Below are 27603 nucleotides of genomic sequence, written 5' to 3'. Positions count from 1 at the left end.
AATTCAACTTATTCATTGTTGTGTACAAGATTGCGATAGAAAATTTCTGATACGCTACTATTTAGTCAACCATTTAACCTCAAAACATAACTTTTCCAAAACAGAAGCAAAAAGATCACTGACCCGAAACAGTAAAATGGTTTCTGGATGAAAGCTCAAGAACGCTTATGCCTAAGATCATGAAAGTTCATAGGTACATTGATCATGACTTGCAGATGACCCCTATTGATTTTCAGGTCACTAGGTCAAAGGTCATGGTCAAGGTGACCCGAAATAGTTAAATGGTTTCCGGATGATAACTCAAGAACGCTTATGCTTAGGATCATGAAACTTCATAGGTACATTGATTATGACTTGCAGATGACCCATTGATTTTCAGGTCACTAGGTCAAAGGTCAAAGTCGCGGTAGCTGAACTTAGAAAAATGGTTTCCGGATGATAACTCAAGAACGCTTACGCCTAGGATCATGAAACTTCATAGGTACATTGAGGTGACCCAAAATAGTAAAATTGTTTTACTCAAAAACGCTTGTGCCTATGATCATGAAACTTCATAGGTACATTGATCATGACTCACAGATGACCCCTATTGATTTCCAGGTCACTAGGTCAAAGGTCAAGGTCACGGTGTTTCAACTTAGAAAAATGGTTTCTAGATGATAACTCAAGAAGGCCTATGCCTAGGATCATGAAACTTCATAGGTACATTGATCATGACTTGCAGATGACCAGTATTGACTTTCAGGTCACTAGGTCAAAGTCACGGTTACTTGACACAGTAAAATGATTTTTGGATGATAACTCAAGAAAGCTTACGCCTAGGATCATGAAACAATATAATGGTCAAGTTGATAGAATTTTCTTATTAAATCAATCAAAAATGGAATTTATCATGTAGATGTTTTGAACATCTTATAACTGTGTTATCCATCTGACATATGTGCATTATAATCATTGCATCTTTTTTTAAGATGTTTGTGGTTTAAAGTTTTTTTTTGTTTTGGTAATTAAACACAAAGCACTAAATTGACAATGTCCAGACAGACTAACAGTGGGCTGACCTTGAAACGATGCAAGATGAAATGTAATTCATTTGTTTGTTTTGTAATTTAAATTCTTAACATGTCAACTATCAAAACACTATACAATTATTATTTTGTTATCAGACTAGGACACTACAGTTCATATGTGCTCTAAAATCTACAAGTACACAAGAACAAACACACACAATTCAATTTGATATTAACCCATTGATGCCTAATATTGATTATGAGAGAGAGGAAGGAATGAGTCATGCTGAAGGATACACACATTGATTGTTTATGAAGTTAATGTATGGGATCAGGAATAACATTTTGCTGTAATTTGTTGGTGTGTGAGCTCTGGTCAACAGGCTGTGTTTAAAGAAGACATTAACAATGGATATATGCTTCTGCTGATAAAGGGTTCTAAAATATACAGCTACATGTACCAAATTTTGGTTTGGAATGTAAATTGCTAACTGTTGGCTACATTGATCATGACTCACCAATGACCCCTATTGATCTCTCGTCACTAGGTCAAAGGTGACAGTCACAGTGATTCAAAATACAAAAATTGGTTTTCAAATGATAACACTTTCACCTAGGATAAAGACTTCATAGGTACATTGATCATGATTATAAAAATACCCCTTTTGAATTTAAAATCACTACATCAAAGATCAGCATCACAGTGACTCAAAACAATAAAATTGTTTCTTGATATTTAATAACAATGCTTACGCATAGATTCATGATCTTCATAGTTACATTGATCATGACTGGCAGATGACCAACATAATGTTCAAGTCACTAGGTAAAACGTCTTAATAACAATGACTCAACACTGTAAAATGGTGTCCAGATGACAACTCAAGAAACCAAGGTCAAAAGTCAAAGTCACAATGACTAATATATTCATATTCACACAATGGCTGCCATTACAACTGACAGCCCATATGCAGGCATGCATGTTTTACAAACAGCCCAATATATTTGGTAAAAACTCAATGAACACACTCTTCTCAGGTGAGCGAACTAGGGTCATCTTGGCCCTCTTGTTCACTTGTTAGGCTGCTATTCCATCTGACCGTATCCGCATCCCCATATCCGCATCCAAAAAAGAACGCTCAAGTGAGCATTCTAATGCTGATGCAGACGAGATACGGACGGCATTTAGCACCATGAGAGGAAAGCTGTCATCTAAAAATCCAACCGAAAAACTTATCGAAATGGTGAAAAATTACCCGGAGCTATACAATCAACGCAGTTCTTCATATCATGACTCAGATTTTACCTCAAATGTTTGGAAAAGTAAAGCAAAGGCGCTAGAAAAAGATGTTTCAGGTATTTACCATTTGTATTCTTTTACAGACAGAACGATGATTTGTACCTTATATCTACATAATTCACGCTTGTCCTTCATAACAATTATCCCAATTATAATTTTCAGTTTTATCCATAAAATGAAAAGTGTGCACTTTGTGCCAAACAATTGTCTAAAGAAAGGCAGTCATGGCTCCAGTTACAGATTTCTATGGACTTGTATAACGCGGATTCGAACCCTATTTTCACCCCCTACATATCCTACAGGTCTAAACAATTACAGCCAGCCCTGTCTGAGCATAGATAACAACAATCGTTATTGTCATCTGTTAACCAAGAGCATGGTTTCCAGCATATGTCCACAGCTAGTTATGTGGCCTACCCTGTGGCACAGGCACAGGACAATCAGACCGGCGGACAACAAACAGGACTTAACATTTTGAGCGCTGGTATGGAAACCTTACAGTAAAACGAGCAATTGTCCACAATTTTGTGGCAAATTAAAGTGACATATTTTCCTTGTTCGTTTAATGTCTCAAGTACAGTGAATCACGGGTCTTTTTGGGAACATTTTATTTCTAAATACATTATATGCATCATTTGATATTGTTTTATGCTTATGATTGTTGATTAAGTTTACGTTGCCAATATGTCAGTACAATAAAGTTGAATAAACATATATAAAATTCAAATTATTGACTCAAACAAAATATTTATAGTTACCGCAAGCAAATAGCTAGGCGTTGTTGGGCTCCAATGGTCTGTCTTGTAACCGATTTCTTTGAAATAAACTCTTCAACTAGAGAGAGAGCGTATCCAAATTGTTGTTTGTTAAGTCTAAAGTAACCTTTAAACTCCTCATCAGCAAGTTCAAGATCTTTAACTAAATGGTTGTAAGTTCCAAATGTTTGGCGATTTCTTACTATTGCACGTGCCCACCACCTGTGCTTTCGTTTACGTTTACACTTCTTCGCGTGAGCAACAGCAGCACCAATTAACAACGAGAGCGCCGATGGCGTTAAAAGCATAGGTGCAAGATACAGGGAAGAATGGCGTCACGTGGTATAATGTAGTTCGATATCGCCATCCGCGAATTTCTCAAATCAATAATTTCAAACAATTACCGACTATTTAAATAGATAATCTTTCCATTTACATCAGTGTTTGAAACGCTTATGAAAAATAATTACCCAAGCCTTTCAAAATTTAAGCACGGACAGATCTGTATCGAACTATTCTTTTCACAAATGAAAATAGACGCTACCCTATTCGTCTGCGTCAAGAATTTGTCGTAAAACTTGTGGTAAGCGTTAGATGCAGACGTGCACAACAGATTGAGTTCTGAATACAGATTTCTGAATGCAGATTTTTATAGAAACTCCTCACAGAAGTTACTTCCCTTGCTTCGCCCGGTCAGTAACTTCTAGTATAAGGGAGGCCACTGCGTAGGAGATTGAGATTTATAGTGCAGATAGAATTGTTTTACGAACGAAATTTGTTTTAGGTTATAAGAAGATTTTTTAAACATAAAACGATCTTAGAAAAATTCACTAAAAACGATGTCAGCAATATTCTTGGAAGAAAACGTTAGAAAAACGTTTCCAAATAAAAATTGTAAGAATGACCATATACTAAATTAAATAGATATTTCGTCTGATTTTTGATCAGGTAAGGCTTCATAAAGGGCAACCAATCGATGTGGATTTTCGAAATGTGGTATATACCATAAGCATAGGTGCGTAAACGCACCTATGCTAAAAATTGGGAAAACTCTTCTTCTGCATACATGTATTCAGTTCAGAAGTTTTTCCAAAAAAGAAAGATACGTTTGACATATGCGGATAAATGGAATATAGTGTCCGTATTATGATTTTGCGGATACGGATGCGGACAGATGGAATAGTAGCCTAAGTCGCGAATCCATGGCATTAAATGTTTGTTATTAAGTGCACATATATATGAAACCACACGATAGTGATAGTAGATATTTCTGTAGTCCTGTGTTCCTCATTGTGAAAGCAATACTGTGATATCACTGTTTATTGATAGGCCCTGGGAGGGACCTACCCTGAAATTCTGCGAGATGGATTTTAAGGTTTTAAGGCGTAATTGTAACTGGGATTTTTTTTGTCTATGTGTCACATACAAATGCAGAGAGTAGTCAGGAATTCCATTTATTGAAAAGTCTTACGTCATATACACTGTGCACGGATGCAGTTCTGGGGATTTCTCTCAAATCAGCCAATTAAATACTTAATTTATTAATTTGAATCTGCTGGCATTTTGTAAAGGTCCTTTAATGTGAAAAGCACAGTTAAACAGGTACGCCAAAAAAATCCTCCAATAGGTTTTAAATGGGACTTTATCAAGTTCTGTATAATAATCAATGAAAGACAAACATCATTCTAACATAAAGAATAACATTTCTTTTACCCTTCAAATGAACTTAATACAAATCATATATTAAAACCCATTGGAGTGTGGCTGTATCTCTGAACTACATATTTTCTTTATAGCCTTTGAATTTAATATCAGATTTAGTAATTTATGCCGTTTCACACTCTAGATTGGCAAATTATAAACACATAAAACACATCACATTGCTTTTGATATTTTGTCGTTCTTTTCAATTTTGGAACGGAAAGGAAAACATTGATCCAGTCATGTTTGCATTGAAATCTATAACAAATTTGTATAGATTTGTAGGGTAATAACCTAGTGTGCAAAACATCAGGAATCATGGCATCTTTACCAAAGCTATCAAAAATGATTATCAGTTATACACATTAATGACTTGGTTTACTTTACAGGCAGTTTATATGTAATTTGAATATGGTAGATGATGTTGAATAGATGTAGAAGATTATTTTAGATATGTGAAATTTTAAAGCATGAAATTAATGTCCATGGTGGAATTAAACCATTTGTAATTCAGTAGGATGAATTGGATTAATGAGTTTGGATGGGTGGCCCTGGGGAGCGTAGCATTTTATCCTTGTTAATAAACATTGTTACATTATGGCTGATGGTTATATGTTATGATATCTGCATTGACACCTTAAACTACAATCAAATATTGTTAAAGTACTTGCATTTACAAGGTGTTAGCTGTGTTTGTGTAGCTTGACTACTTTCTAAGGTCATAAAAGCCTATTAAGATAACGATTTAGATATTCAGTTTTTAAAGTGGTAGAATCTATCTATTAATATAAGAATAGAAAAATAAGCCACATTTTATGATTTCCAATATTTGTCAAATATGACTAGAAAACGGCTGAATTCGTGAAAATGTGAGCTGTTGCCTGGAAAACTGCCATAGGTGCTTGTTTCCTTGACAAACACTTTTATGGATTTCTTACATTCTCTTAATAAAGTTATGCTTAAACAATTATATGATATTAAAACTTAGTTCTATGAATCGAACATGCAAAGTAAACAAAGAAAGCTTTGGTAAATACCATTATAATGATTAATTTCAAACAATATAATGCTGTGACCAATTTTATGATTATCCCTGTTTTGATGATCTGATCACAGTGTTTAATCTTTAAAGCATTAATATTGTGCAGTTGAAATACCAAAGATTACAGAACATATTTATCACAGTGTTGTGCAGTTTGTTAATTTATCTTCGTTTTATTCACCTGAGCACTTTAGAGTTTCTTAGTTTCTTTAAATGCATGCACAACTGCAGGCATATGCTTTTTGTGTATAACCTCTTTAGTTCAAACCTATATATTTCAACTTTATTGTGTTGAAAACTCAAGGCTTATTTAAAAGCTTTTTCATGGGTAGAACCAGTACTTGGTGTCGTTTGGGAGGTATAAAGAGCGCTCTTACATTGGTGATCAAACTCATTATGGTAACATACATATATCAAAGGGCTGAAGGCACTGTAGGTGTTCGCTGTTGTATAAGTTTAGACGCAACTCGGTTTAAAAAATTATGTTATAGCTTTTATATTGCAAGTTTTAAATGAACACAACCCATTCAAATTTATAAAGAGTGTGTTTTCAAGCACAGGTCCAGATGTGATTTTTTTAAATCATTAATAAAAAATATAATTTAAGCTTCATTTTGGGAATACAGGGCTTAATGCCTATGCATAAATTGTCATCCCAGTACCAGGGACTCTCTTTAAACGAAAAACATTATAAAATCTGAAATGCTGTCCTTGATTAGCTTGTGCGCATTGCACAGGCTAATCAGTATGCACAGGCTAATCTTATTTGACATGCATTAAGCCCCGTTTTCCCTGAAAGCAGCCAATATATACAGATTTCAATGATAATCACTAGACTGGCCAATCTCGTCTTACAAGCTGTTCAACACTATTAGTCATATAAAACCTCTGCAGTGTACCAGTGGTGAACTATAAACAGGCAAATGTGGTGGTTATCTTTCCTAGCAGACGCTCATATCATTTGTCGTCAGCTGCAACAGGCAGTGGTCGTCTTTCCATACCGTAGCTAAGGCTTCTAAGCACATTCTGATTTGCAAAATATGGCCTGTAACATAAGTGTGAGCTAACGCTCACACTAAAAGGCATGCATGTTTTGTTCATAGACTTTAATAGTGCTTATGCAGTTATTTCTAAGAACTTGGTGATTTGCTATAAAAAAATGAGTATCATATATAATAAATAAAATGATACACACAAAAGCATTAAACGAATATACCTTTAAACATTCGGGGAGATGTAATCACAACTGATTGGATGGCTAATTAATCCAACCAATTTAACAGCATATAAATTAAAATTGCTATAGAAAATAAAATAATATCAGTACATCAATTTAAATAACTATGGTACAACAATAGTTATTATGAAATAATGTGATGTATGGTAAAAAAGATTTAATAAATATTGCTTGATGGTTTTGAAAGAATTATGTGTAAGATTGCAACATCTTTAAATGTAATTTTTTAAACAAATTTGGAATGTTCCTTTAATTGAGTTCATCTTTATAGTATATTACACATGCTCATTGAAGGAAAGTAAGGCAGATGAACAGGTTAAAGATATACACTGGAATGCATGGTGACCAATCACATCAAACAATGGCTCCGAGATGTTAAATTACCAAAGTCGGTGAGTTTAAGTTGAGATAAATTGGAACTCTTCGCTGCATTGTGTTGATTACAATCGGTCCAAATAGCTTTGCAACCAACTAGTGAAAGAGTCGAGCATAAGAAAAATGTGGATAATAGATCGCTGAAGGCTTGTAAACAGGAGGGAAAATATGCGACTTATCTGTCAATCTTTGATAAAGTGAAATGTAGAAATAATTGTATCGTGCTGCTCTATAGATACCCATTATTAGAAAGTCTTCTCGTCTTATTAAATTTGTGATGCCTTTGTATTGCACAATCTAGGATGTGCATTTGGCAGTCATATTTATGTGGAAAGAAAGCATTTAACATTATGGTTGGGCAATTATGGTCATTATCTTCAATGATCTCAAACGAACAGCGGGTTTCTTTTCTTGACTTGGAACACCTTAATAATGCAATAAACGGTAAGGCTTTGAACGTCTTTAAATTTAAGTACAGCACACTTTTGGATTTATGTATAATGAATCAATTAGGGACATTTTTTAAATGGCTAAAAATTGTTGATAACAGTCAATAATGGTTAAAATGAATTCATTTCTACATTGAGAAAGCTGAAGTTATGTCCCTTTGATAGTGATATTATTTTAATTTTAAGAGAGAGAAGTTCTAAAATGCTTTCAAAAGTGTATACTTATATTTCATATATTAAAAAAAATGTGTTCCAAATGTACCTTGAACAACATTTTTTTATTTTTGCCGTCCGTCCGAAAACTTTAACATTGGTCATAACTTTTGCAATATTGAAGATAGCAACTTGATATTTGGCATGTATGTGTAACTCATGGAGCTGCACATTTTGAGTGGTGAAAGGTCAAGGTCATCCTTCAAGGTCAAAGGTCAAATATATGGCTTCAAAGCGGCGCAGAAGGGGGCATTGTGTTTCTGACAAACACATCTCTTTTTGAAGTTCTTTTTAGCAGGACTGTTGGGTCAAAAGTCACTGACTTGTTTCTTTTATCTGAAGGTTTCGGTGTTGGATAAATTAACTTAAAATGCCAGAAATTCCACATTTTTAACTAGAAGACAACTCCCACAGGTGGAGGCCTCATCTCTCATATTCTGACAAATGGTATATCTTCTATCTGCATTGCATTGTTGTTGGACACCAATAGCGGCACCTATTCCACATTAACATGAAATATGGTCTGTGGTGTGCCAGTGATAGATCTCTCCCAGCTCATCAAAGAGAATATCATCTGGAGATTTGTTGGAAGAGATATACCTGATGTTTTATGATTGTTCTATATGGGAGCACTAGCTACCTGCTGAAAATAACTTTCTTGATCAGTAACCTATAGCAATCTAATGTATATTGTATTTGTTGGGTGTTGTTGTGTAGTTACTTGTAATTATATTATTTGATTATTACAGTTTTTAAATGGTTTAACAGAAGAATTTCATTGGTTATCTGCTTATAGCTGGTGCACGAAACCCTCTGCAAAGCACTCGTGTATAAAAAAAGTTAAAAAACAATGACATTGAAATATAGTATTTCATCAAGTTATATATAATAGCTTGCCATCCATTAACATCCAAATGAAATGAAGTGTAAAGAATCATAACTAACATATTCAGCCTGTTAAACTTTTCATGTGTTGCTTATTGCTCAAACTCCTGCAAACATGGGCCATAGGACAGATCCTTAGTGTGTAGCTCCAGCAAGCCTCTACATCCCCATATATAGGACAGATCCTTAGTGTGTAGCTCCAGCATGCCTCTACATCCCCATATAAAGGACAGATCCTTAGTGTGTAGCTCCAGCAAGACTCTACATCCCCATAGATCCTTAGTGTGTAGCTCCAGCAAGCCTCTACATCCCCATAGATCCTTAGTGTGTAGCTCCAGCAAGCCTCTACATCCCCATACTCTCATGAGGAGTCATAATGTCTGCTAATAAGACCGCAATCCTTTTTATCATACCACCGCATTGATATCTGCCTGATATAACGTTGCCTGATATATTTTTTGATATCATGGTCAACAGGAAGTTCTTACATCAGTCAATGTTTGGAATTACGTGGGATTTGCAATAAAGTCAACAATTTCTATCAACATGAATCAGGTTCAACAAAACAAACAGTTTGATACCAATAGCGTACATATTTTATTCTAGTTTAAAGTAAAAAATCACACAAATGTTTATTTTTAAAATATCACAACAGCCCGCACTGCAGAAGTTAAATGACGTCATCAATGGGGCAATCAATCTTAAATATCGATATAGTCATTTCACAGAAAGTCAAGACAAATGATAACTTATTCTTATCCTCAACTTTTTAAACAAACGATTTAACACGCTTATGTCATTATTGAACCCATCATCAAAATGTCAATTTCAATACACATCTCCAAAATGGCGTCTCCAAACTATTCCGTGAAATGTGTTGTTCGATTAAATTTGTCACTGCAGTCCATTCCTGATCTCAAATTCAAGACGTTCATAATTAAAGCGGTTGTACTCTTCCCATTCGTAGTGCAAACAACTTTTTTTTCTCTATACGATTTTTAAAATAAGCGATTATTCGTGTTGTCTTTTCGAACGCCGTTTCTACATGTATGTCAACGTGTAAAAGCCGCATCAGAAATAGCGGCCATCCGTACATTTTAAATATAAAGAAATGGATTGTTTTGCAGATTTTTTGGAAAATGTGGTATGATAAACAGAAAAACAGGTTACTGTCCCATCGTTTTGTAATATAGAAGGCTCGGCACGAATAAAATAATGGCTCGGCAAGCCTCGCCGTTATATTATTCTAAGCCGCGCCTGATATATTACAAAACGATGGGACAGTAACCTGTTATTCTCTATATGGGTAACATATGGCTGCATATGGCTTAAAACCTAGCTTTGCACTATGTGGCTTATATGTAGTTTCTAATTTTAATAGATAACTTATGATATAGCTTTAAAGTGGGGTAGGAGTAATATATTTATTTATGGAAGCTGTGTGGCATTAAAAGCCACTTTTCACAATCCTAATTTTAGCAATTATCACAAACCATTAATATTTCATTGATTCCATAAGGATGCCTGCGATGTGCATTTTTATAGTGGTTTCTACTGTCTGCATTATATTTAGCTGTCATTATTAGATTATTAAATTATAATTAAATTTACTAATTGATGAACAAAATTAACAAATATCTGCTGACGGAAACATATTATTCCACTTCAAGTGACCACAACTTCTATAAATAAAAATTCTATAAATAATAATCCCAGCATTATTGTCATACATAGATCACGACCTCATTGATTAGTGTAAGAATATGATCATGAATCCATTTAACATTATTGGCTTAAATATATGTAATGGCTCCATTGTTCATAATTGATATTTGTTGATCATGACTTCAGCTCATTTTATTGAAGTACATAGATCATGACTTAATTGTACATTATTGACATAAATACATAATGGCGCAGTTGTACATTATTGACATAAATAGATCTTGACTTTGTTCAATATGATTGACATAAATGTGTATTGACTCCAATGAGCATTATTGGAATAAACAGATTTCATAGAACATTATTGACACAAATAAGTAATTACTTCATTGTACATTTTTGACAGTAATAAAATACTGGCTTGGACATTATGTACTTCAATGCTGTTCAGCATGATTTGAATAAATATTTTGTACATTTTTTACATAAACAGATCATGACTTTATTATATATAATAGACATTCTTATTACTTCATTGAGTATTATTACTTTATTTAACTTAAGTTATATGAACATATTATGACTGGAATTAACATTTTTTTATGCTCTCCAGTATATACTGGGGGACATATTGTTTTTGCCCTGTCAGTTGGTTGGTTTGTTGGTTTGCGTCAAACTTTAACTTTTGCCATAACTTTTGCAATATTGAAGATAGCCACTTCATATTTGGCATGCATGTGTATTTCATGGAGCTTCACATTTTGAGTGTTGAAAGGTCAAGGTCATCCTTCAAGGTCAAAGGTCAAATATATGTGTCAAAATCGTCAAACTTTAACATTTGCCATAACACAAACACATCTTGTTATAGTAATATTGCTGACATAAATATCTGTAATAACAAGTTGTTTCAGTAGAATCTGGTAATAAGGTTATAAGATATAATACCTTGATTTATGTAAAACTTACACAATCTGCATTTATTTGCATTGTTAAGTATGCACCCTGCTGCAGTGGCAAAATGATAAGCCACATATTGGCTGGGCCCTGCTCGTTGCTCATAGTAGGGTGTCTGATTACAGAGTACACTATGGGGAAAGACAAGGGTTTAATCACTGCAGTGCAGAAAGCTATTTGACACATGCTGTATATGCCTCCCTGCCTCCTAACAACTTTATACATGGATTGAAGTTAATAGCTGGATAGCTGATATGAGCTGCTAGTTCCAGGAGAGATATTTCATGTAAGTTTTTGTTTTGTTTCTTCATTTGATAGCATATGTATGGAGCCGATTTGTAAACTGGGGTATGATTTTGTCAGATCTTTTCTTGGAGAATAGAGATTTGTTTTGTCAGATGATTATTCACAGCTATGGTTTTTGTCAAAACATTATAATATTAGCATATGATTGATGGCTGTTGAAGGAGAGATGTGATAAGTGATGTTGGGTAGATAGTATCAATGGCCGTTTGCTTGACTTTATTGCAGGATGCTTATGATTATGAGTTTGAGCTCTGATTGGGACATTAATAAGAAACTTTTATTAAGGCCAGTATTTGTTAATAAAATGATTTTCGGACCCGCCGACTTTATGAAAAAAATAATTTGAATCTCGATTTTTTTTGGTATGCTAAAAGCTGGCTTTTAGACACAAAACGGGTGCCTTGGTTTAGAAAAGTTTCAAATGAGGTATCATAATAAACCCAGTTTTAATAACCCGCATTTATACGTGAACATCCTACATGTGCTGTAATTTACCAAAAGCGATGCCATTGTTGTTTGTTCAAGAACGCTACAATGCTTTCACCTTCAAAGTCTGCTAATTTCCCAATAATTATGCAACCGTCAAACTAAATCCTGAATGGAATTGATTTGTCAGTAAATATTTTATTATTTCATGACGATTTTTAGCTCAGTGTTTTTCGGAGAAAACCCGAGGTTTTGTCATAGCTAGCTCGTCGTGTTGTCCAACCTTTCATTTATTAAAAACTGCACCCGCAGCCGAACGTTGGCACCCGTTATGCGGTGCTCTTGTATCAAATTGATAGTATTAAAATGACTAAAAGGTATTACGACATTTAGATATAAGCAATAAGAAAAGAACAATTTTAACAAGTGCCCGAAATGCAAAACTCATTTACGCCTATCAACTTTAAACCTTCGATATTGTATGCACAAATACGGTTATATTTTAAAGAATACAATGTTATTTGTCGTTTAATGCAGTTGAAGTGAAGAATGTGTGCATATAATACGTGTTTTGGGTTATTTTAAATGGGTACAAAATGGGTTCGAAACTTCATTTTTATTACAGACTGGTTTGTACCAAACGTTAAAAAATAGAAAAATCAACAGTTTTTTAACAATTTCAAACCATGAATGTCCAAATAAAATAAAATCACAAAAAGTTAATTTTGAACAAGTTGAAAATTGCATTACTTTTGAAACAGTTAAGGTATTTTTAAAATTCAAACTAATTTAAAATCTGCAAATCAAGACCTTCAGTCTGATTATGATCATTTAGCAAATCAATATGTTTGAAAAAATCACTAGGGTTGTTAGTACAAAGAACTTAATACCATAACATTTTTAACATGAGTGCATTTTTGGTCACCCCTCTTCTTTCTTTTTTTCCCTCCTCCTACTCGACACTTTTAGAAAAAAAACGAAAAATCATTTTATTAAAAAATACTGGCCTAAATGATAATTATTTAGTTTAAATAAGTTTTGAGATTTTCCATGTCCTCTTAAGTTTCATTCTGCTTTTCCCTTGAAAAACTTAATCATCCTGCACCATAGGCGGAGGGATATTGTTTTGGCTTTGTCCGTCTTGGAAGTGCTTTGGCAGATTTCATTTAAACTTGGTATAAGTATATATATGGATAAGTGGATGATGCATGCAAAATAGCATTGGACACCATCTGTAAATAACAGAGTTAGGGTATTATATATCTTGAAAAAATACTCACTTTTGTGTCCAGAGCCATATCTTGGAAGTGCTTTGGCGGATTTCATTGAAACTTGGTATGAGTATATATATGGACAAGAGGATGATGCAGGCAAAATGGCATTGTACATCATCTAGCTGTAAATAACGGAGTTATGGCCCTTTGTATCTTGAAAATGATGCTTTTTAATATAAGCTTAGAGCTTTATCTCCATTAACACATGAGCCAGAGCCGTGAAACTTGCCATAGTTGTTCTCAATCATCTGGGGTTGCTTCACATTCAACATCTATAAACCTAGGGGCTAAGGTCAAGGTCACACATTGAGGTCAAAGGTCACAAATTTGATGAAATATTCATTATTAAGTCATTCCTTTACTATGCATCAAGGGATTCTGTAATAACTGTCCACAACTGTTTTCCATTATCTAGCTGAGTGTCAATTATAATATCCAGGTTGCTAGGGTCATGGTCAAAGTCACACACAAAGGTCAAAATCACACATTTTGATTAAATATGCCTTGTTATACACCCACAAACGAAGTTTAGGGGGGTATATGGGAGTGAGCTTGTCTGTCTGTTGGTCCGTCCGTATTAAGTGTCCGCTCTCCAATTCAAGTTGTTTTCATCCGATCTTTACCAAACTTGGTCAGATGTTTATCTAGATGATGTCTAGGTCAAGTTCAAATATGGGTAATGACGGGTTAAAAACTAGGTCATGGGGTCACTTAGTGCATTTTAAACATTCAGCATGGTGTCCGCTCTCTAATTCAAGTATATTTTTTTTATCCCAGCTTCACCAAACTTTTTCAGAATTTGTTTTTAGATGATGTCTAGGCCAAGTTTGAACATGGGTCATGGCAGGTCAAAAACTAGTTCACAGGGTCACTTAGTGCGTTTTTATGCCCCCAGATCGAAAGAAATATTGAATCGACTTGTACGGAATTGTCATTTCATAAGATGGGCGGAGTTATGGCATTATTGACATAGCCACTTTATATATATAAACTAATTTCCCAAGAAACAACGATTTTGATTGGCTTAAAAAGTAGATAAGAGTAACTTCCCTTTACGGGTTCACAATCGGAGGATGTCTCAAATAGTGCAGACGCCAATGCAGACAGAATGCATAATCGGAAACGTCTTATCTAACCATAGTTCTGGCTACCATAACTTTAAATATCGCTTTTTATGATTTTTGACTGGCGTGACTTTCAATACTAAATAAACTGTACGCTGAAGTTTCTTTAGCTAATCTAACCAGTGTATATAAACAGTTTAAACAGTTTCAAAGTTCTACAGTTAACTATATTTTGGAATTTATTTCATCAATTTTTATGAAGCCGTTTTTTTTTTTACGTAAACAACGGTGACCCACCTTTGTCTATGTAAACAAAAAAAATAGGCAGCAAAATATCAGCAAGTGGCACACCAGCGAAGAAAAAAACTTCAAGCAAAAAAGGGCTAATTTCACGAAAAAAATAGTCATAATTTTGCTCAGGAAATAGCCCTAAAACGCACCACAGACAATCTAGGATCCAAAATTTTTCCAAGGGGCATGCCTGGACCCTGGACCCCCCTAGATTTCGCGACTTAGTTTTTTCCTTAGCGCCAACCTAGTATGACCAGCTAAAAATATTAGCAAAGCACTCTCAGTTTCAAAACAAACTAAGGCAATAAATTGGTGTCAATCAAGGGTCATATAGTGGGCATGGTGTTTCTGTTCTAGTTAGCAGGCAACACTTATAGCCAGAGTGGAAAGAGTCAGTTCTCCTGATAAGCCGATAGGCTGATGGATGGTAGGCTGAGAGATCATCTGTGGAGGCCGGGCAGTGTCCTCACAGTGTACCCTCCATCCATCACACCCTGGGCCATGGGGGCTGAAGCGCACCAATTATTGGCCAGCTGTCTTCACATGTTGTATAGACCAATAAATGAGTTTTAAAAAAAACCCGATAAGACAGAAAAAGCATATAATATATAATTGCAGATGTGTAGGTTGTTAAAGTTTTTTTGGACAAAGTTTGACAAAAAAAGCATGTAAAATATAGGAGTTGCGCACAATTTTATTTATATTTAATTGTAAAAAAAGGGCAATATCTCCTTAAAACATAATCATAATTTTGAAACCATGACAACATGTCTTTTGATGTCTGCCACTTGCAGGTTATTATTCCGTAAAAAATTGCATGCAAAATGTAGAAGGATTTGTGTAAAAAATGTGCATATGTAATTCTAAACTAAGGGCAATAACTCTAAAGATAGGGCAATGGTGAAACCAATATCGCATTTGCTGTAGCACTTGCAAACAATCTGTAAATGATGTAAAATATAGGAGTTGCGCACAATTTTATTTATATTTAATTGTAAAAAAAGGGCAATATCTCCTTAAAACATAATCATAATTTTGAAACCATGACAACATGTCTTTTGATGTCTGCCACTTGCAGGTTATTATTCCGTAAAAAATTGCATGCAAAATGTAGAAGGATTTGTGTAAAAAATGTGCATATGTAATTCTAAACTAAGGGCAATAACTCTAAAGATAGGGCAATGGTGAAACCAATATCGCATTTGCTGTAGCACTTGCAAACAATCTGTAAATGATAAATTGTGCACAAAGCTTTTATATGTAATATTAAACAAACAGCAATGACTCCCTAAAAAATGTGTTATTGCAAAACCTTGACTATATTCACTGAAGCTCTGTGAGTTAATGTTATGTTTAACAAAGGGCAAGAACTCCTAAAAAAAATAACACAACAGCAAAACCATGACAAGATGCGCTGTAGCACTACGAGATTATATTTATGTTAAAGTCTGACGAAAATTGCAAACAGAATGTAGGAGTAGTTGAACAAAGAAGATTTCATATATAATTTAAAACAAATTACAATTTTTAATATTTATATTAAACAAATTGCAATTAAAAGAGTAAAAAACAACAACAGAATTGTGGAACCTTGACGATACGTGCTCTAGCACTTTCAGATGAAAATTCTGTAAAAATTTGATGAAAATCGAAATTTAATGCAAAATTTAAGAGTGGTTGCACACAGAGGCTTTTATATGTTAGTTTTATCTTAGGGCAAAAACAACTCTTTTGAAATGGTTGAAAACAAGTGCACGGAGACAATTACCTAAAGCATAATGCACAATGTAGGAATCTTTTACCTGTTATTTTACTCAAAGGGCGATAGCTCATTAAAAAATAACTCAATGGGAAACGTTGACAATTTTTCCTGTAACTTTAAGAGATAATAATTCTGTAAAAAAAAATGAAAATCGCTTTGGTCAGAAGATTGGTCTCAATGATATCTTGGATGAGTTCGAAAATGGTTACGTTTGCTGGAAAAACATGGCTGCCAAGGGGCGGAGCATTTTTCCTTATATAGCTATATATGACTATAGTAAAATCTTGTTAACATTCAAAGGCCACATTAATTGTCAGATCTTCATGACACTTGGTCAGAAGATTCATCCCAATAATATCTTGGACGATTTCAAAAATGATGTTGGTTGGTTGAAAAACATGGCTGCAACGAGGTGGGGCATTTTTCCTTATATGGCTATAGTTAAACCTTGTTAACACTCTAGAAGCCACATTTATTTTCCGATCTTCATGAAACTTGGTCAGAACATTTGTCCTAATGATATCTTGGATGAGTTAGAAAACGGTTTCGTTTGCTTAAAAAAATATGGCCACCAGGGGGCGGGGCATTTTTCCTAATATGGCTATATATCATGCTTTAGTAAAACCTTGTTAACACTCTAGAGGCCACATTTATTGTCCAATCATCATGAGACTTGGTCAGATGATTTGTCCCAATAATATCTTGGATGAGTTCGAAAATGGTTCCAGTTGGTGGAAAAACATGGCTGCCATTAGGGGGCTTGGCATTTTTCCTTATATAGCTATAGTTAAACCTTGTTAACACTCTAGAAGCCATATTTATTGTACGATCATCATGAAACTTTGTCAGAAGATTTGTCCCAATGATATTTTGGACAAGTTCGAAAATGGTTCCAGTTGTTTGAAAAACATGGCCACCAGTGGGCGGGGCATTTTTCCTTATATGGACTTATGAATCTTCATGAAACTTTGTCAGTATATTTGTTTAAATGATATCTTGGATGTGTATGAAAATGATTCTGGTCTGTTGAAAAACATCTTGGGCTGCACAGAACAGGTTATGAGTTCCTTAGAATCTCAGGTGAGCGACTTTGGGCCTTTAAGGCCCTCTTGTCTTTTTCTAGGCCTCACTGGATAAACTTTCTTCATTGTGGCACCAACCATGTATTCCCTTTATTCCTACAGCATTTTGCAAGGGAATGAAAAGTACCATTAAAATATATTCTTAAGGGCATGTTTGATGGCTTCTTCTGGAGGCTCTGTGATCAGGTTATGACTGGAAATGTGTCTGCTGCAAGTTTTTGTGCAAATAGTTCTTCTTTGAAACCTTCATTATTGTCAATTTAAGACACATAGAGGTTTTACTGTTAATGTAATGCATATATGATCCAAAGTGTTTAGATACATCAATGTGGTGTGGGTTCAGACAATATCAGTTGCATTGTTTTCATATAGTTTTGCTTTTCTTTTTTTTTAGCCCACCTGATTGCTCAGGTGAGCTTTTGGAATCTGTCTTTGTCCGTCGTCTGTCCGTCCGTCCATTGTCCGTCGTGCACATTTGTTTTGTAAACACTCTAGAGGGCCACATTTCTTGTCCGATCTTCATGAAATTTGTTCAGAAGATTTGTCCCAATGATACCTCGATCGAGTTCGAAACTGGGTCATGCTGGGTCAAAAACTATGTCACTAGGTAAAAAAAAGAAAATCTTTGTAAGCATTGTAGGTCACATTTCATGCCCAATCTTCATGTAACTTCGTCAAAATGTTTGTCTTAAATGATATGTTGGTTGAGTTCAAAAGTGGTTCCAGTCCGTTGAAAAACATGGTCGCCAGTGGACGGGGCAGTTTTCTTTATTTGGCTATAGAGGAACCTTGTCAACACTCTAGAGGCCACATTTCTTGTCCGATCTTCATGAAACTTGGTCAAAAGATTTGTCCCAATGATATCTTGATCGAGTTCGAAACTGGGTCATGCTGGGTTACAAACTAGGTCACTAGGTAAAAAAACTCATGCAAATGGACAGTAAATAATCAGAATTAATCATATGCTCACACTGCAAAAGTAAACAGAAGAGAACCAATCTTATATGCTCTAAAGCACTGAATTTTCAACTAAGCAATGAACAAGGCCTTGTGTAAAAAGGTGAGCGAACTAGGGCCATCTTGGCCCTCTTGTTTATTTTTTAGCCTCGCTGTGATAAAACAGGGTTTTACCCTTTACCACTCAGATACGTATTTTGACTTGTTTGTAGTCCCTTAGAATGTTAAATGTCATTAAAGACCTTTCTTACTAGGTTCAAGTTTTAAAGGTTGCATTTCCAACCCTTAGATACTGATGAGCAGCAAACAGCATAAAACCTGAACAGACAGCCAGTTACTTGCAGGCTGTTTTGGGTTTATGCTGCTTTCGCATAGCCATTTTCACTTTGCTTCTCAGTGAGAAAGGGTTAATGCATGTGATTAAGTGTTGTCCCAGATGAGCATGTTCCTAAACTGAACTTTTGTTAAGAAGAGACTTTAAACGAAAAATAAAATTACCGGGCACATTGCACATGCATATAGTATTTCCCAGATTAGCCTGTGCTAACACTTAACGCGCATTAAGTGCAGGTCCCAGAACGAGGCTCATGTAAAGACAATTTTAATTGTAAGAGTTGTATCCCTTAGTTCAGGAAAAAATAAAATACAAAGTGTAGTGTAATTTATTACTCTGGAGGGCCATCACGACTTTCTTTAAATGTAACAAACTCGCTGATAATGACTGGGGAATAATTTTTATCCCTACTTAGATAGTGTGATGATTTACAAGTGTGTTTGATAAAGCGAATAGCTGAATAACCAAGAGTGGCTATCCAGTGGTTGATTAGAAGAAAGCCCTGTCAACGCGTTAAAGCTTGTATCACATTATATTGTAAGTGTACATGTCTTGGGCTCCAAGCATGGGGGGTTGAAAGAAAATTAACTTTTAAACACCTTTAAGATGGAACAATTGCCTATCAGGTGTCCAGTGAGGGTAAATTGACAAAGGTGTTTGATAGTGACACCACATGATATCTCTACATCTTAAATCTACATTTGAGATTTTGCAATGGAAAAGAGTGCTAAATGAATATGTGTAAAGTGTTGTTCCAGATAAGCCTGTGCTGACCAGCGATAAGACTTTCGGTCAAAGCTGGATGAAGTTGAAAGTGTTGCCCTTGATAAGCCTGTGCGGACTGCACAGGCAAATCTGAGACTACACTGTGCCCACATGCATTCAGTCCTGTTCTCTCATGGCGCTTCTTATTTTAAAATATTTTTATGAATATACTTTGACAAAGGCAAACCTACATGTTTAATAGTTGCCTTCTATCTGTCGTTTTTGTGTTGTGAATTATCTCAAAAGTATAAAAGCTCAAGTAATGAAATAAATAGATTCTACAGCTTGTGAACTTGTGCACCTGGGTATCTCTTTCAGTGCTAGAACCGAATTTTGAAGGCCTTTGCAAACAGTTTGGATCCAGATGAGACGAAACAGAATGTGGCGTCTCATCAGGATCCAAACTGTTTGCTATTCTGATAGTATTCTTTGAAAAAAATTCAAAGAAAATGCTAATTTTAGAAATTCTGCAGACGACATTTTAGCAGACTACAAATTTCCCAGCATGCAAAGGGGTATATATGGTTCAGTTTTTGCTGACAAGCGGCAAAGATATGCACCTTTTTAGCAAAGAATTACATTTTTGGGTTTGTAATACGTGTAACTCATCAATTCTATTTCTAGATTTAAAAACTTTATAAACATTTAAAAGTTATGTAGGTAAGTAGGTTATAATATTTGTCAGCAAAGTTATTACCCATTTGTTTGCACAAAACTACATTTTTGGACTTGTGTCGTGTGAAACTTGACAAATGTAACTAACTGCTAGAGTGGTGAAACTTAATTGAAATATTAATAAGCTTGTTAATTTATGCATCTGAGTAAAGTAATAGCATAGGCTTTTATGATGACCAGCAAAATGTAGGGGTATGCATTATTGGACACACAAGGGCTTATTCTAAATAATTATAATTAGTTAAATAAATGAATTGAAAAATTTATTTATAAAGTTTCATTTTTGTGAGCTATCTTTCAAGGTAATGCCAATTGTTGTATATCAGTGTGTTATGCTTTTAATAAAAAAAGGAACTTTTTACAAATGGTTGGAGTGTTTCAGAAGTTATTTCTTAAGTCGATAAATAAATTATGTCAGTTCATCTATTTCCTATATTTGGTAATATTAAGTATAACATTGTCATTTTAATAAAATTGTTTAATTAATCATTTAAGGTGAGTATGTATTGATTTTATTGGGATATGATGACATACTAATCTAGTGTTAAACAAAGATTAAATAAAAGAGTGTCTTGAAAGATGATTCAAATGCAGTTTGACAAGATTTACATGGGAGGGACATATTGGATTACAGTTTAATGCTTAACTCACTAGATCACATTCATTGGAAAGCATTTAAATTATTTAAACCCAGTGTGCTTTGGGTGATTTACAATTAAGATACCACATATTAGTGTGGTAGTAAACAAGATCTTGTAATCTCCTAACATAACAAATAATTAACTAGAACTATGTTTACAATCTACAGAGAAAACAGTTAACCATTAGCGCTATTAGTCACTCAGGTGCAGTATGTAGCATTTAATGTTGTTTGTTGTGAGGGGTGTGATCAAGTACCACCTGTAACCACATCAAATGTAATACCAATAAAATAAATCAGCAGGTCTCACTAAATGGTAAACTGGTAAAGTTTAGCATGTAATTTATTCTGAAAACTCATTCTGTTTTAGCTCAAATGCATTTAACATAGTAAGGGTATACAGACACTTTTGAGTCCAAAAATTGTTCTTCGTGTCTGTGGAAAGATCTTGAGAACTTTTCTTGAGTGGAAATCAAACTTGGGACCTACCAGTTGCAAGGTGGACAGTATCCTTTTCACAATTTTGGACTTGGTTGAGCGCCTTAGTCTTATAATAATCACTACAGTAATTTCACCAGAAAATTATTTTGTATCAAATAAATTATTTTCATGCTTTTCTCAAGAACCAATAAGACTATTGCAAAAAAAATCACAAAGGGGACTCAGGTTTACATGTTATTAACAGCCATCCTATAGAAAAATAACAGAGCTGATGTAAAAAAACGTTTGATACATATTGATAAAAGTACCTTTGCTTAGTTTTTCATAAATCGGATCCCTTATGAAAAAATAATTGTTAAATAAAATAAAAAATATTTTGTTTAATTGTTATCTTTCTAGTATATTCCATTTTATTATGTTTGCTGAAAAACCACTCTGAATTCATTGGCTGTGGGTTAATTGAGTTGGTTAGTAGAAATCTTTTCACATTTTAATCTGATAAAATACAAGTTCTGTGATTCCTTTCAGGTAAGGAAATCCCCCTCACTATGTTTGGAAATATTTATTATTAGACCTAGATGCCTGTTGGCAATATAATTATTATTTTAAAAGCTGGACCATGCAATGTTTGATCTTGACCTTAAGTGTGGCCTTGTCCTTTGCTCTAGTTGTCTGACCTCTTTTCAACACATTATGAAAATGTGTGGAAAATCATTTGAAAATTGGCTTATGAATGGTGAGGTTGACAGTCAAGACAAGCTACCTTATGGCTAAATTTAACATTAGACCTTTAAGTTTCACCTTTAAAGTAGGGAGAAGGATGTTACATGCATAGCATTTTCTTATCATGGAGGTCATTATTGGTAGGTATATTTAAAATTGCATGATGAATGTTGAAATGTAATTCAATACTTGATGTTTTATGGCTAAAGTTGACCTTTTACTTGTACAGTTACCTTGACCTTTGAGGTTTGGACAATATAGGTTAAACGCAAATCACTGTCTCCACTTTGTAGTAATTGTAGTAAGGTTTTTTCAAATGTGCATAATAAATGACAAGAAGCAATGGGGATAAGCTGTTTTAGATCAATTTGACCTTTGACCTCCAAGTGTGACCTTGACCTTTGTGGTAGGAAGATGTATGTTAAAAATCTCATGATGGTGAACATTTGTGTTATAATATCTTAGAATTGCACAATAAATGACACAGCTGCAGTCAAGAAAGCATGGATGCAGACATGAACATACACTAGACCACTGTGACTGCTATTTTGAGCTTTCTGGAAGTTCAACAAAAATTTTAAAGCATGTTTCAGTAAGCATCCGATGTGTAATCAAAACAAATTAATTGTTTCGAAATATCAGTTGAAATCATAAGAAATTAACAGTTATGAAATGAGAAATAATACTGGTACATAAAATATTTACTATTACTTTTAATTGACCAATTATTGCATGGACAAATGGTTTTAGTTTAAAAAAAGAACGGTTTATTCATTATGCTATTTTCTGTTAGTGTCCCTTGATTTAAATGATAATGCAGTATGACCCTTATTTGTATTTATTTGTATTCCAAGTAGGGTCTCTACTTTGTGATTCCTAATAGGGTCTCTACTATTGGCCCCTTATAGAATCCCCTGTAAGACATTTGGAACTTTTTTGCTTGCTTTATCTTCTCCTTTTTTTCCCTGCCTCAATGTACAGCAGTCTACAGTGATATCCAACTTGGAGTTTTCAATGAGAAAATCCCTATTAGGTTTTTGTCAAAAAAGGGAGTCTGCAGAAGTTGGACGATGAGTGATTGATATATTGGTTCATCTCTAAAATGAGAGAGTATGCAAGTCATTGCTGCTTCAAAGCAGGTATTTTTTTCATTGCTGAGATCATCAAAGATCACTTTGTTGGCCTACCTTGTCAATTACAGTGAAAAACCTTTTCCTCTATCTCTCACTTGTTGATGTTATATTTCTGGTTCAAAAATTGGCAAACTTATCACAGATAACCATTATTATGAACATTGTTGACTTGGCTGTGATCCAAGGAGTGAAAAGTGATTTGGTAATATATATTTGTTAAACATTTCAGCTCACAAAGAAAGAAAATGTAATACCTTTTATCTGACAGGTATTATGAAATAAGCAATTTATCTATCACATCGAAAGGTATTTCTGCCATAGTTTGTTCATATAGCAAGGGTCTCAGATTATCTAGTTTATTTGATTTGATAATTGCTCTTGTGTGTTTTGGTTGTTATGAAACTGCATGCAAACTAGGGCCTATATTGCTGGTCATGCTAATTTGTCAGGGGGCAGGCTTTTTTTGTAGTAATAGTTTTAATATAATGGGATAAGCACATGACATAAGTTTTTAAGTTTGAAACTGATAATAGATGGATTGTAACATACCAGATATAATATATTTCAAGAACAACAATATAATGTTCATAATCATTTGTTTAAATATTGAGATACTCTTAACTTAAGATTGACTTACATGTCTATCTTAAACTGTTTCCTGGTGAACAAAGTCTACAAGTGATGCAGTTTACGTAACAAACAGATGTAACAAATAGGAACATTTTCAAAAAGCTGAAAAAGAAATTTTATTGAAGAAAATATATATTAGAGAACTTAAAACAAACATATACTATGCAAATGTATTTTGTATTAATTGCAACATCATTGTTTGAAAATATGATTAAAGGCAATCAGTTCTAAGCTTTATTGAAGTTTAACAACAACAACAACAAAAATATAAACAACTTAGAATTCCAGTAATCAACATTCCCAATGCAACCATTTGTGCAAAAACAATAACAATTACAAGGCATTTCTGGCATGGCTGATAAAGAAATCCACCTCTCATCTATGCTAGGCAACACTTTAATAGTGTTTAACTTCCTGCCAATTACTAGAAAAGTTTCTTAATTGCCGAAACATGCATAAATATGTATCTCAATTTCATGTGGAGAAAATCATTAAAACTTTGATGTATGTCGACTGGGTTTTACAGCTGTTCCAAACATATCATAGCTGTCAAAATCTAGTTAAACTGTTTATTTTACACAGATCTCTGCTACACTAGCAGAAGGAAGAAATGCAATTTGTTTTATGCCATTTGTTAGTTGGGGGTTGCAGAATTCCTGGAAGTTAGACATGAAATCTCAATGAGGCTGTAGACATCCTTTGGAGTTTGTTTGTTGTGAGTAGTTTGTGTAGTTTTAAACAATGGTCGACCTAACTGGGTAACTTGGGAGTTCCAGAAATTTTATTAATATACTGCAGTTTTTCTGTAGGGACCAAAAATCTATACAGCCGGTATAATTACCAAGGAAAAAATAAGAACCTAAATTGGAATAAAAAATATGGCTATAAACTTTTGACAAGGCCACTTCTTTCCAAATAAAGAATAATATTAGCTTTAATACAAAGAAAAAATTAAGATGGTTCTAAAACATCATTACCAAAATTTGTGTTCTTTTAAATAATGATGACAAGCAATAACTAAGGGTTTAGCGCAAATCTATTGTTTTTAATACAGAAATGTGAGGCAGATACAAAAGTTTCACCCAAATCACTTGAAACATCAATATGGTGCTTATTCTTTATTGTAGACCTGTACTTAGAGACAGCCATCCAGCATTTCTATTATGAAGGCACCATTTTCCTGATTAGAAATTGATGGACTGCATTTATGAGAAAACGAACCAAGTAAAAACATAATGCCGGTAAAAGCCAGCTCTGGTAATGGCTTCTTATAATTCCCCATGCCATTACATTTGTATATTGTTGTTTGTCCATAAATGGCAGTGTATTTGAAGGACACAATTTCCAAATCATCTTTCTCGCAATCTCCAGAGACGACGGATTCTTTTCAATTTGTCAGTTATATTCCGTGTTCTAGTCATAGTCTGTCTACAAATTACAAAGAGTGGAATCCAGCTCTTGTATTGTATGATTGGATTTCTACTCCCTCAGATATAGTTCTAGGGTAATCACTTGTAAATACTGTTGCTTTGCTGATACTTTGGTGTGAAGGGTCCTGAAATATGCATGCATTTATTGGCATGTTCAATAACACTAGGTTATTTTGTCATTATCAGATCAAATGAGGTTCATGGGTAATTTGCTGCCAGTTAACTCGTACTCTCTAAGTGGGGAATTTTCATTCATAATTCACTAATCACTCATGGTATTTACTGTTGTTAGTAATAGGCGTGGATTATTTTTTACTCATAAATGAACTAATCCTTAATATAATAATTGTTATGTAAGATAAGGGCATCACTCCATATTTCCAAACAAAAATCAGTGTGCTTATTAATGCCTTACTCAAATGTTGATGTTTTAAGCATAATAATCAAGTAGTACCAATCTGATATCTGCTATAACTGACAAGTGATATTTGCTTTCTTTGTGGTTAAAAAGATAATTCACTGATGTTAAATTACGTCTTTCTTGAACAAGATAATGGGCGGCAGCCGATGCTGCTATCACTGCGATCTAGATCACCGCCCTTTAACACAGATTGTTACCCTGAAGCCGATACTGGCAGTTTAATCTGGTGTTGAATGTATACAAGTGTAAGCGTTATGCTGGAGCTGGATCATTACCTTGTCATGATGCAGAACTGTGTTAGTTCTGCTTGTCTCCCTTTGATTAGTGGCTGGTGACTTCTTGGGGGAAATAAAGTATTAGGCAAAAAGAGAGAGACAATTTAAGATGTCAGAGTAAGAATTTCTAGGTTGACAACTAAACAGAAATGAGGCTTATGATCTTGATATTTAATAAATATTTACATTTGCTTGTAATTGTAATTGGCTATATGTAGATCTGCAACGATTCACCAACAGCTCGATTCGATTCGATTTTGATTTCAGACACTCCAATACCGATTTTTTCGATTAGATTCATCTTCAAACCTAGTTTTATCATATATTCACTCTTATGCCTCAAAATTAACATTTCTGTTCAAATGTGATTTCAATAAAACACATAAAAAAGAATAGCAAATTAGGACTCAATTTTAATATAAAAACTTCTGACTAGAAGATTGTGTTGATTACACAATCATATAAAAAAAAAAAAATAATCATAAGAACGTATCTGGAATCAGTTGAATGGTAGTACTATCACTATTACACCTTTACCCAAAACCACTACACTGCAACGCCGATATATATCGCGGTTGTTGGGGTCCAAAGATCGCGAGCGCGATATATCCGGCGCGCGATATAACTCGAGAAATGTCTAACTAAATTGTATTGCGGTTAATTTGTCAAATTTCCCCAATGTTTTCATTTTATATATGGCGCTACTACATATTTGTATAGTGATAATTGCAAACCAATTCTACCATAAACATTTTTCATAACTACATAATGTATCTTTATTTATCATAAAAACCAAAATGTAAATTATATTTTTCATTTTCATGTACGATCGCTAGCGAAACAGTTCAAAACAAGAATTCTTGCCGTAAAAAAAAATGTATAAAATATAAATGTGCATATATTCGAATTTACGCTTATAAATAGTCCTAATGAAGGAACTGAAACAGCGTAACGGTAATGATACAGCGTGTTTGAATTATTTTATTAAGAGGAAATGTCAATGCCACATAATTCACGAGATACCGCGGTACTTTAGTTGAAATTTACAACTAAACTTTTAATGGAAATAAAATTATCTCAATGTTGTACCCGCTACGAAACTTTTATTTAGAAATAAATACACCCACGCCAATTTTCGCGCGCTTTTTATCAGAACAAAGAAATTCATGACCAGTACCTAAATTTAACGATTCATATACCAGTAAACTGCCATTATTACCTTTGAAATGACACTAATTGTTTATTTGTTAAGTGTTAAAAACAACCCCAGCCGTGTGTACACAACACTGCCACTTATCGACTGTTTTTCACGCTTCACTGCGTGCCATAGTAAGCCACGACATATAGGGTGTTAATACTAGCTAGAACCGGTTATTTGCTTAAGTTAG

The 27603-nt window shown here is 34.2% G+C and overlaps 1 protein-coding gene across 6 annotated transcripts in view; it reads left to right on the top strand.

Moving 5' to 3' along the window:
• The window catches only part of LOC127866055 (zinc finger MIZ domain-containing protein 1-like), a 217832-nt gene that overhangs the window by 22309 nt on the left and 167920 nt on the right, over window positions 1-27603 (top strand). The window contains exons 1-2 of one of the 6 annotated variants that reach the window (XM_052406361.1): window positions 7618-7864; window positions 11712-11872. The exons of 3 other annotated variants lie outside the window; for them this stretch is intronic. The gene's annotated coding sequence lies outside the window, so the exon portion shown is untranslated. Of the gene's footprint in view, window positions 1-7617; window positions 7865-11711; window positions 11873-27603 lie in introns of those variants that run through there. 2 more of the 6 variants (XM_052406363.1, XM_052406364.1) reach the window with 2 other exon arrangements.

This window comes from Dreissena polymorpha, chromosome 2 (genome assembly GCF_020536995.1).
Source record: "Dreissena polymorpha isolate Duluth1 chromosome 2, UMN_Dpol_1.0, whole genome shotgun sequence".
Classification (NCBI taxonomy): domain Eukaryota; kingdom Metazoa; phylum Mollusca; class Bivalvia; order Myida; family Dreissenidae; genus Dreissena; species Dreissena polymorpha.
The sequence above is the reverse complement of the archived record's forward strand: the minus strand, read 5'-3'. Positions and strand labels throughout refer to the sequence as shown.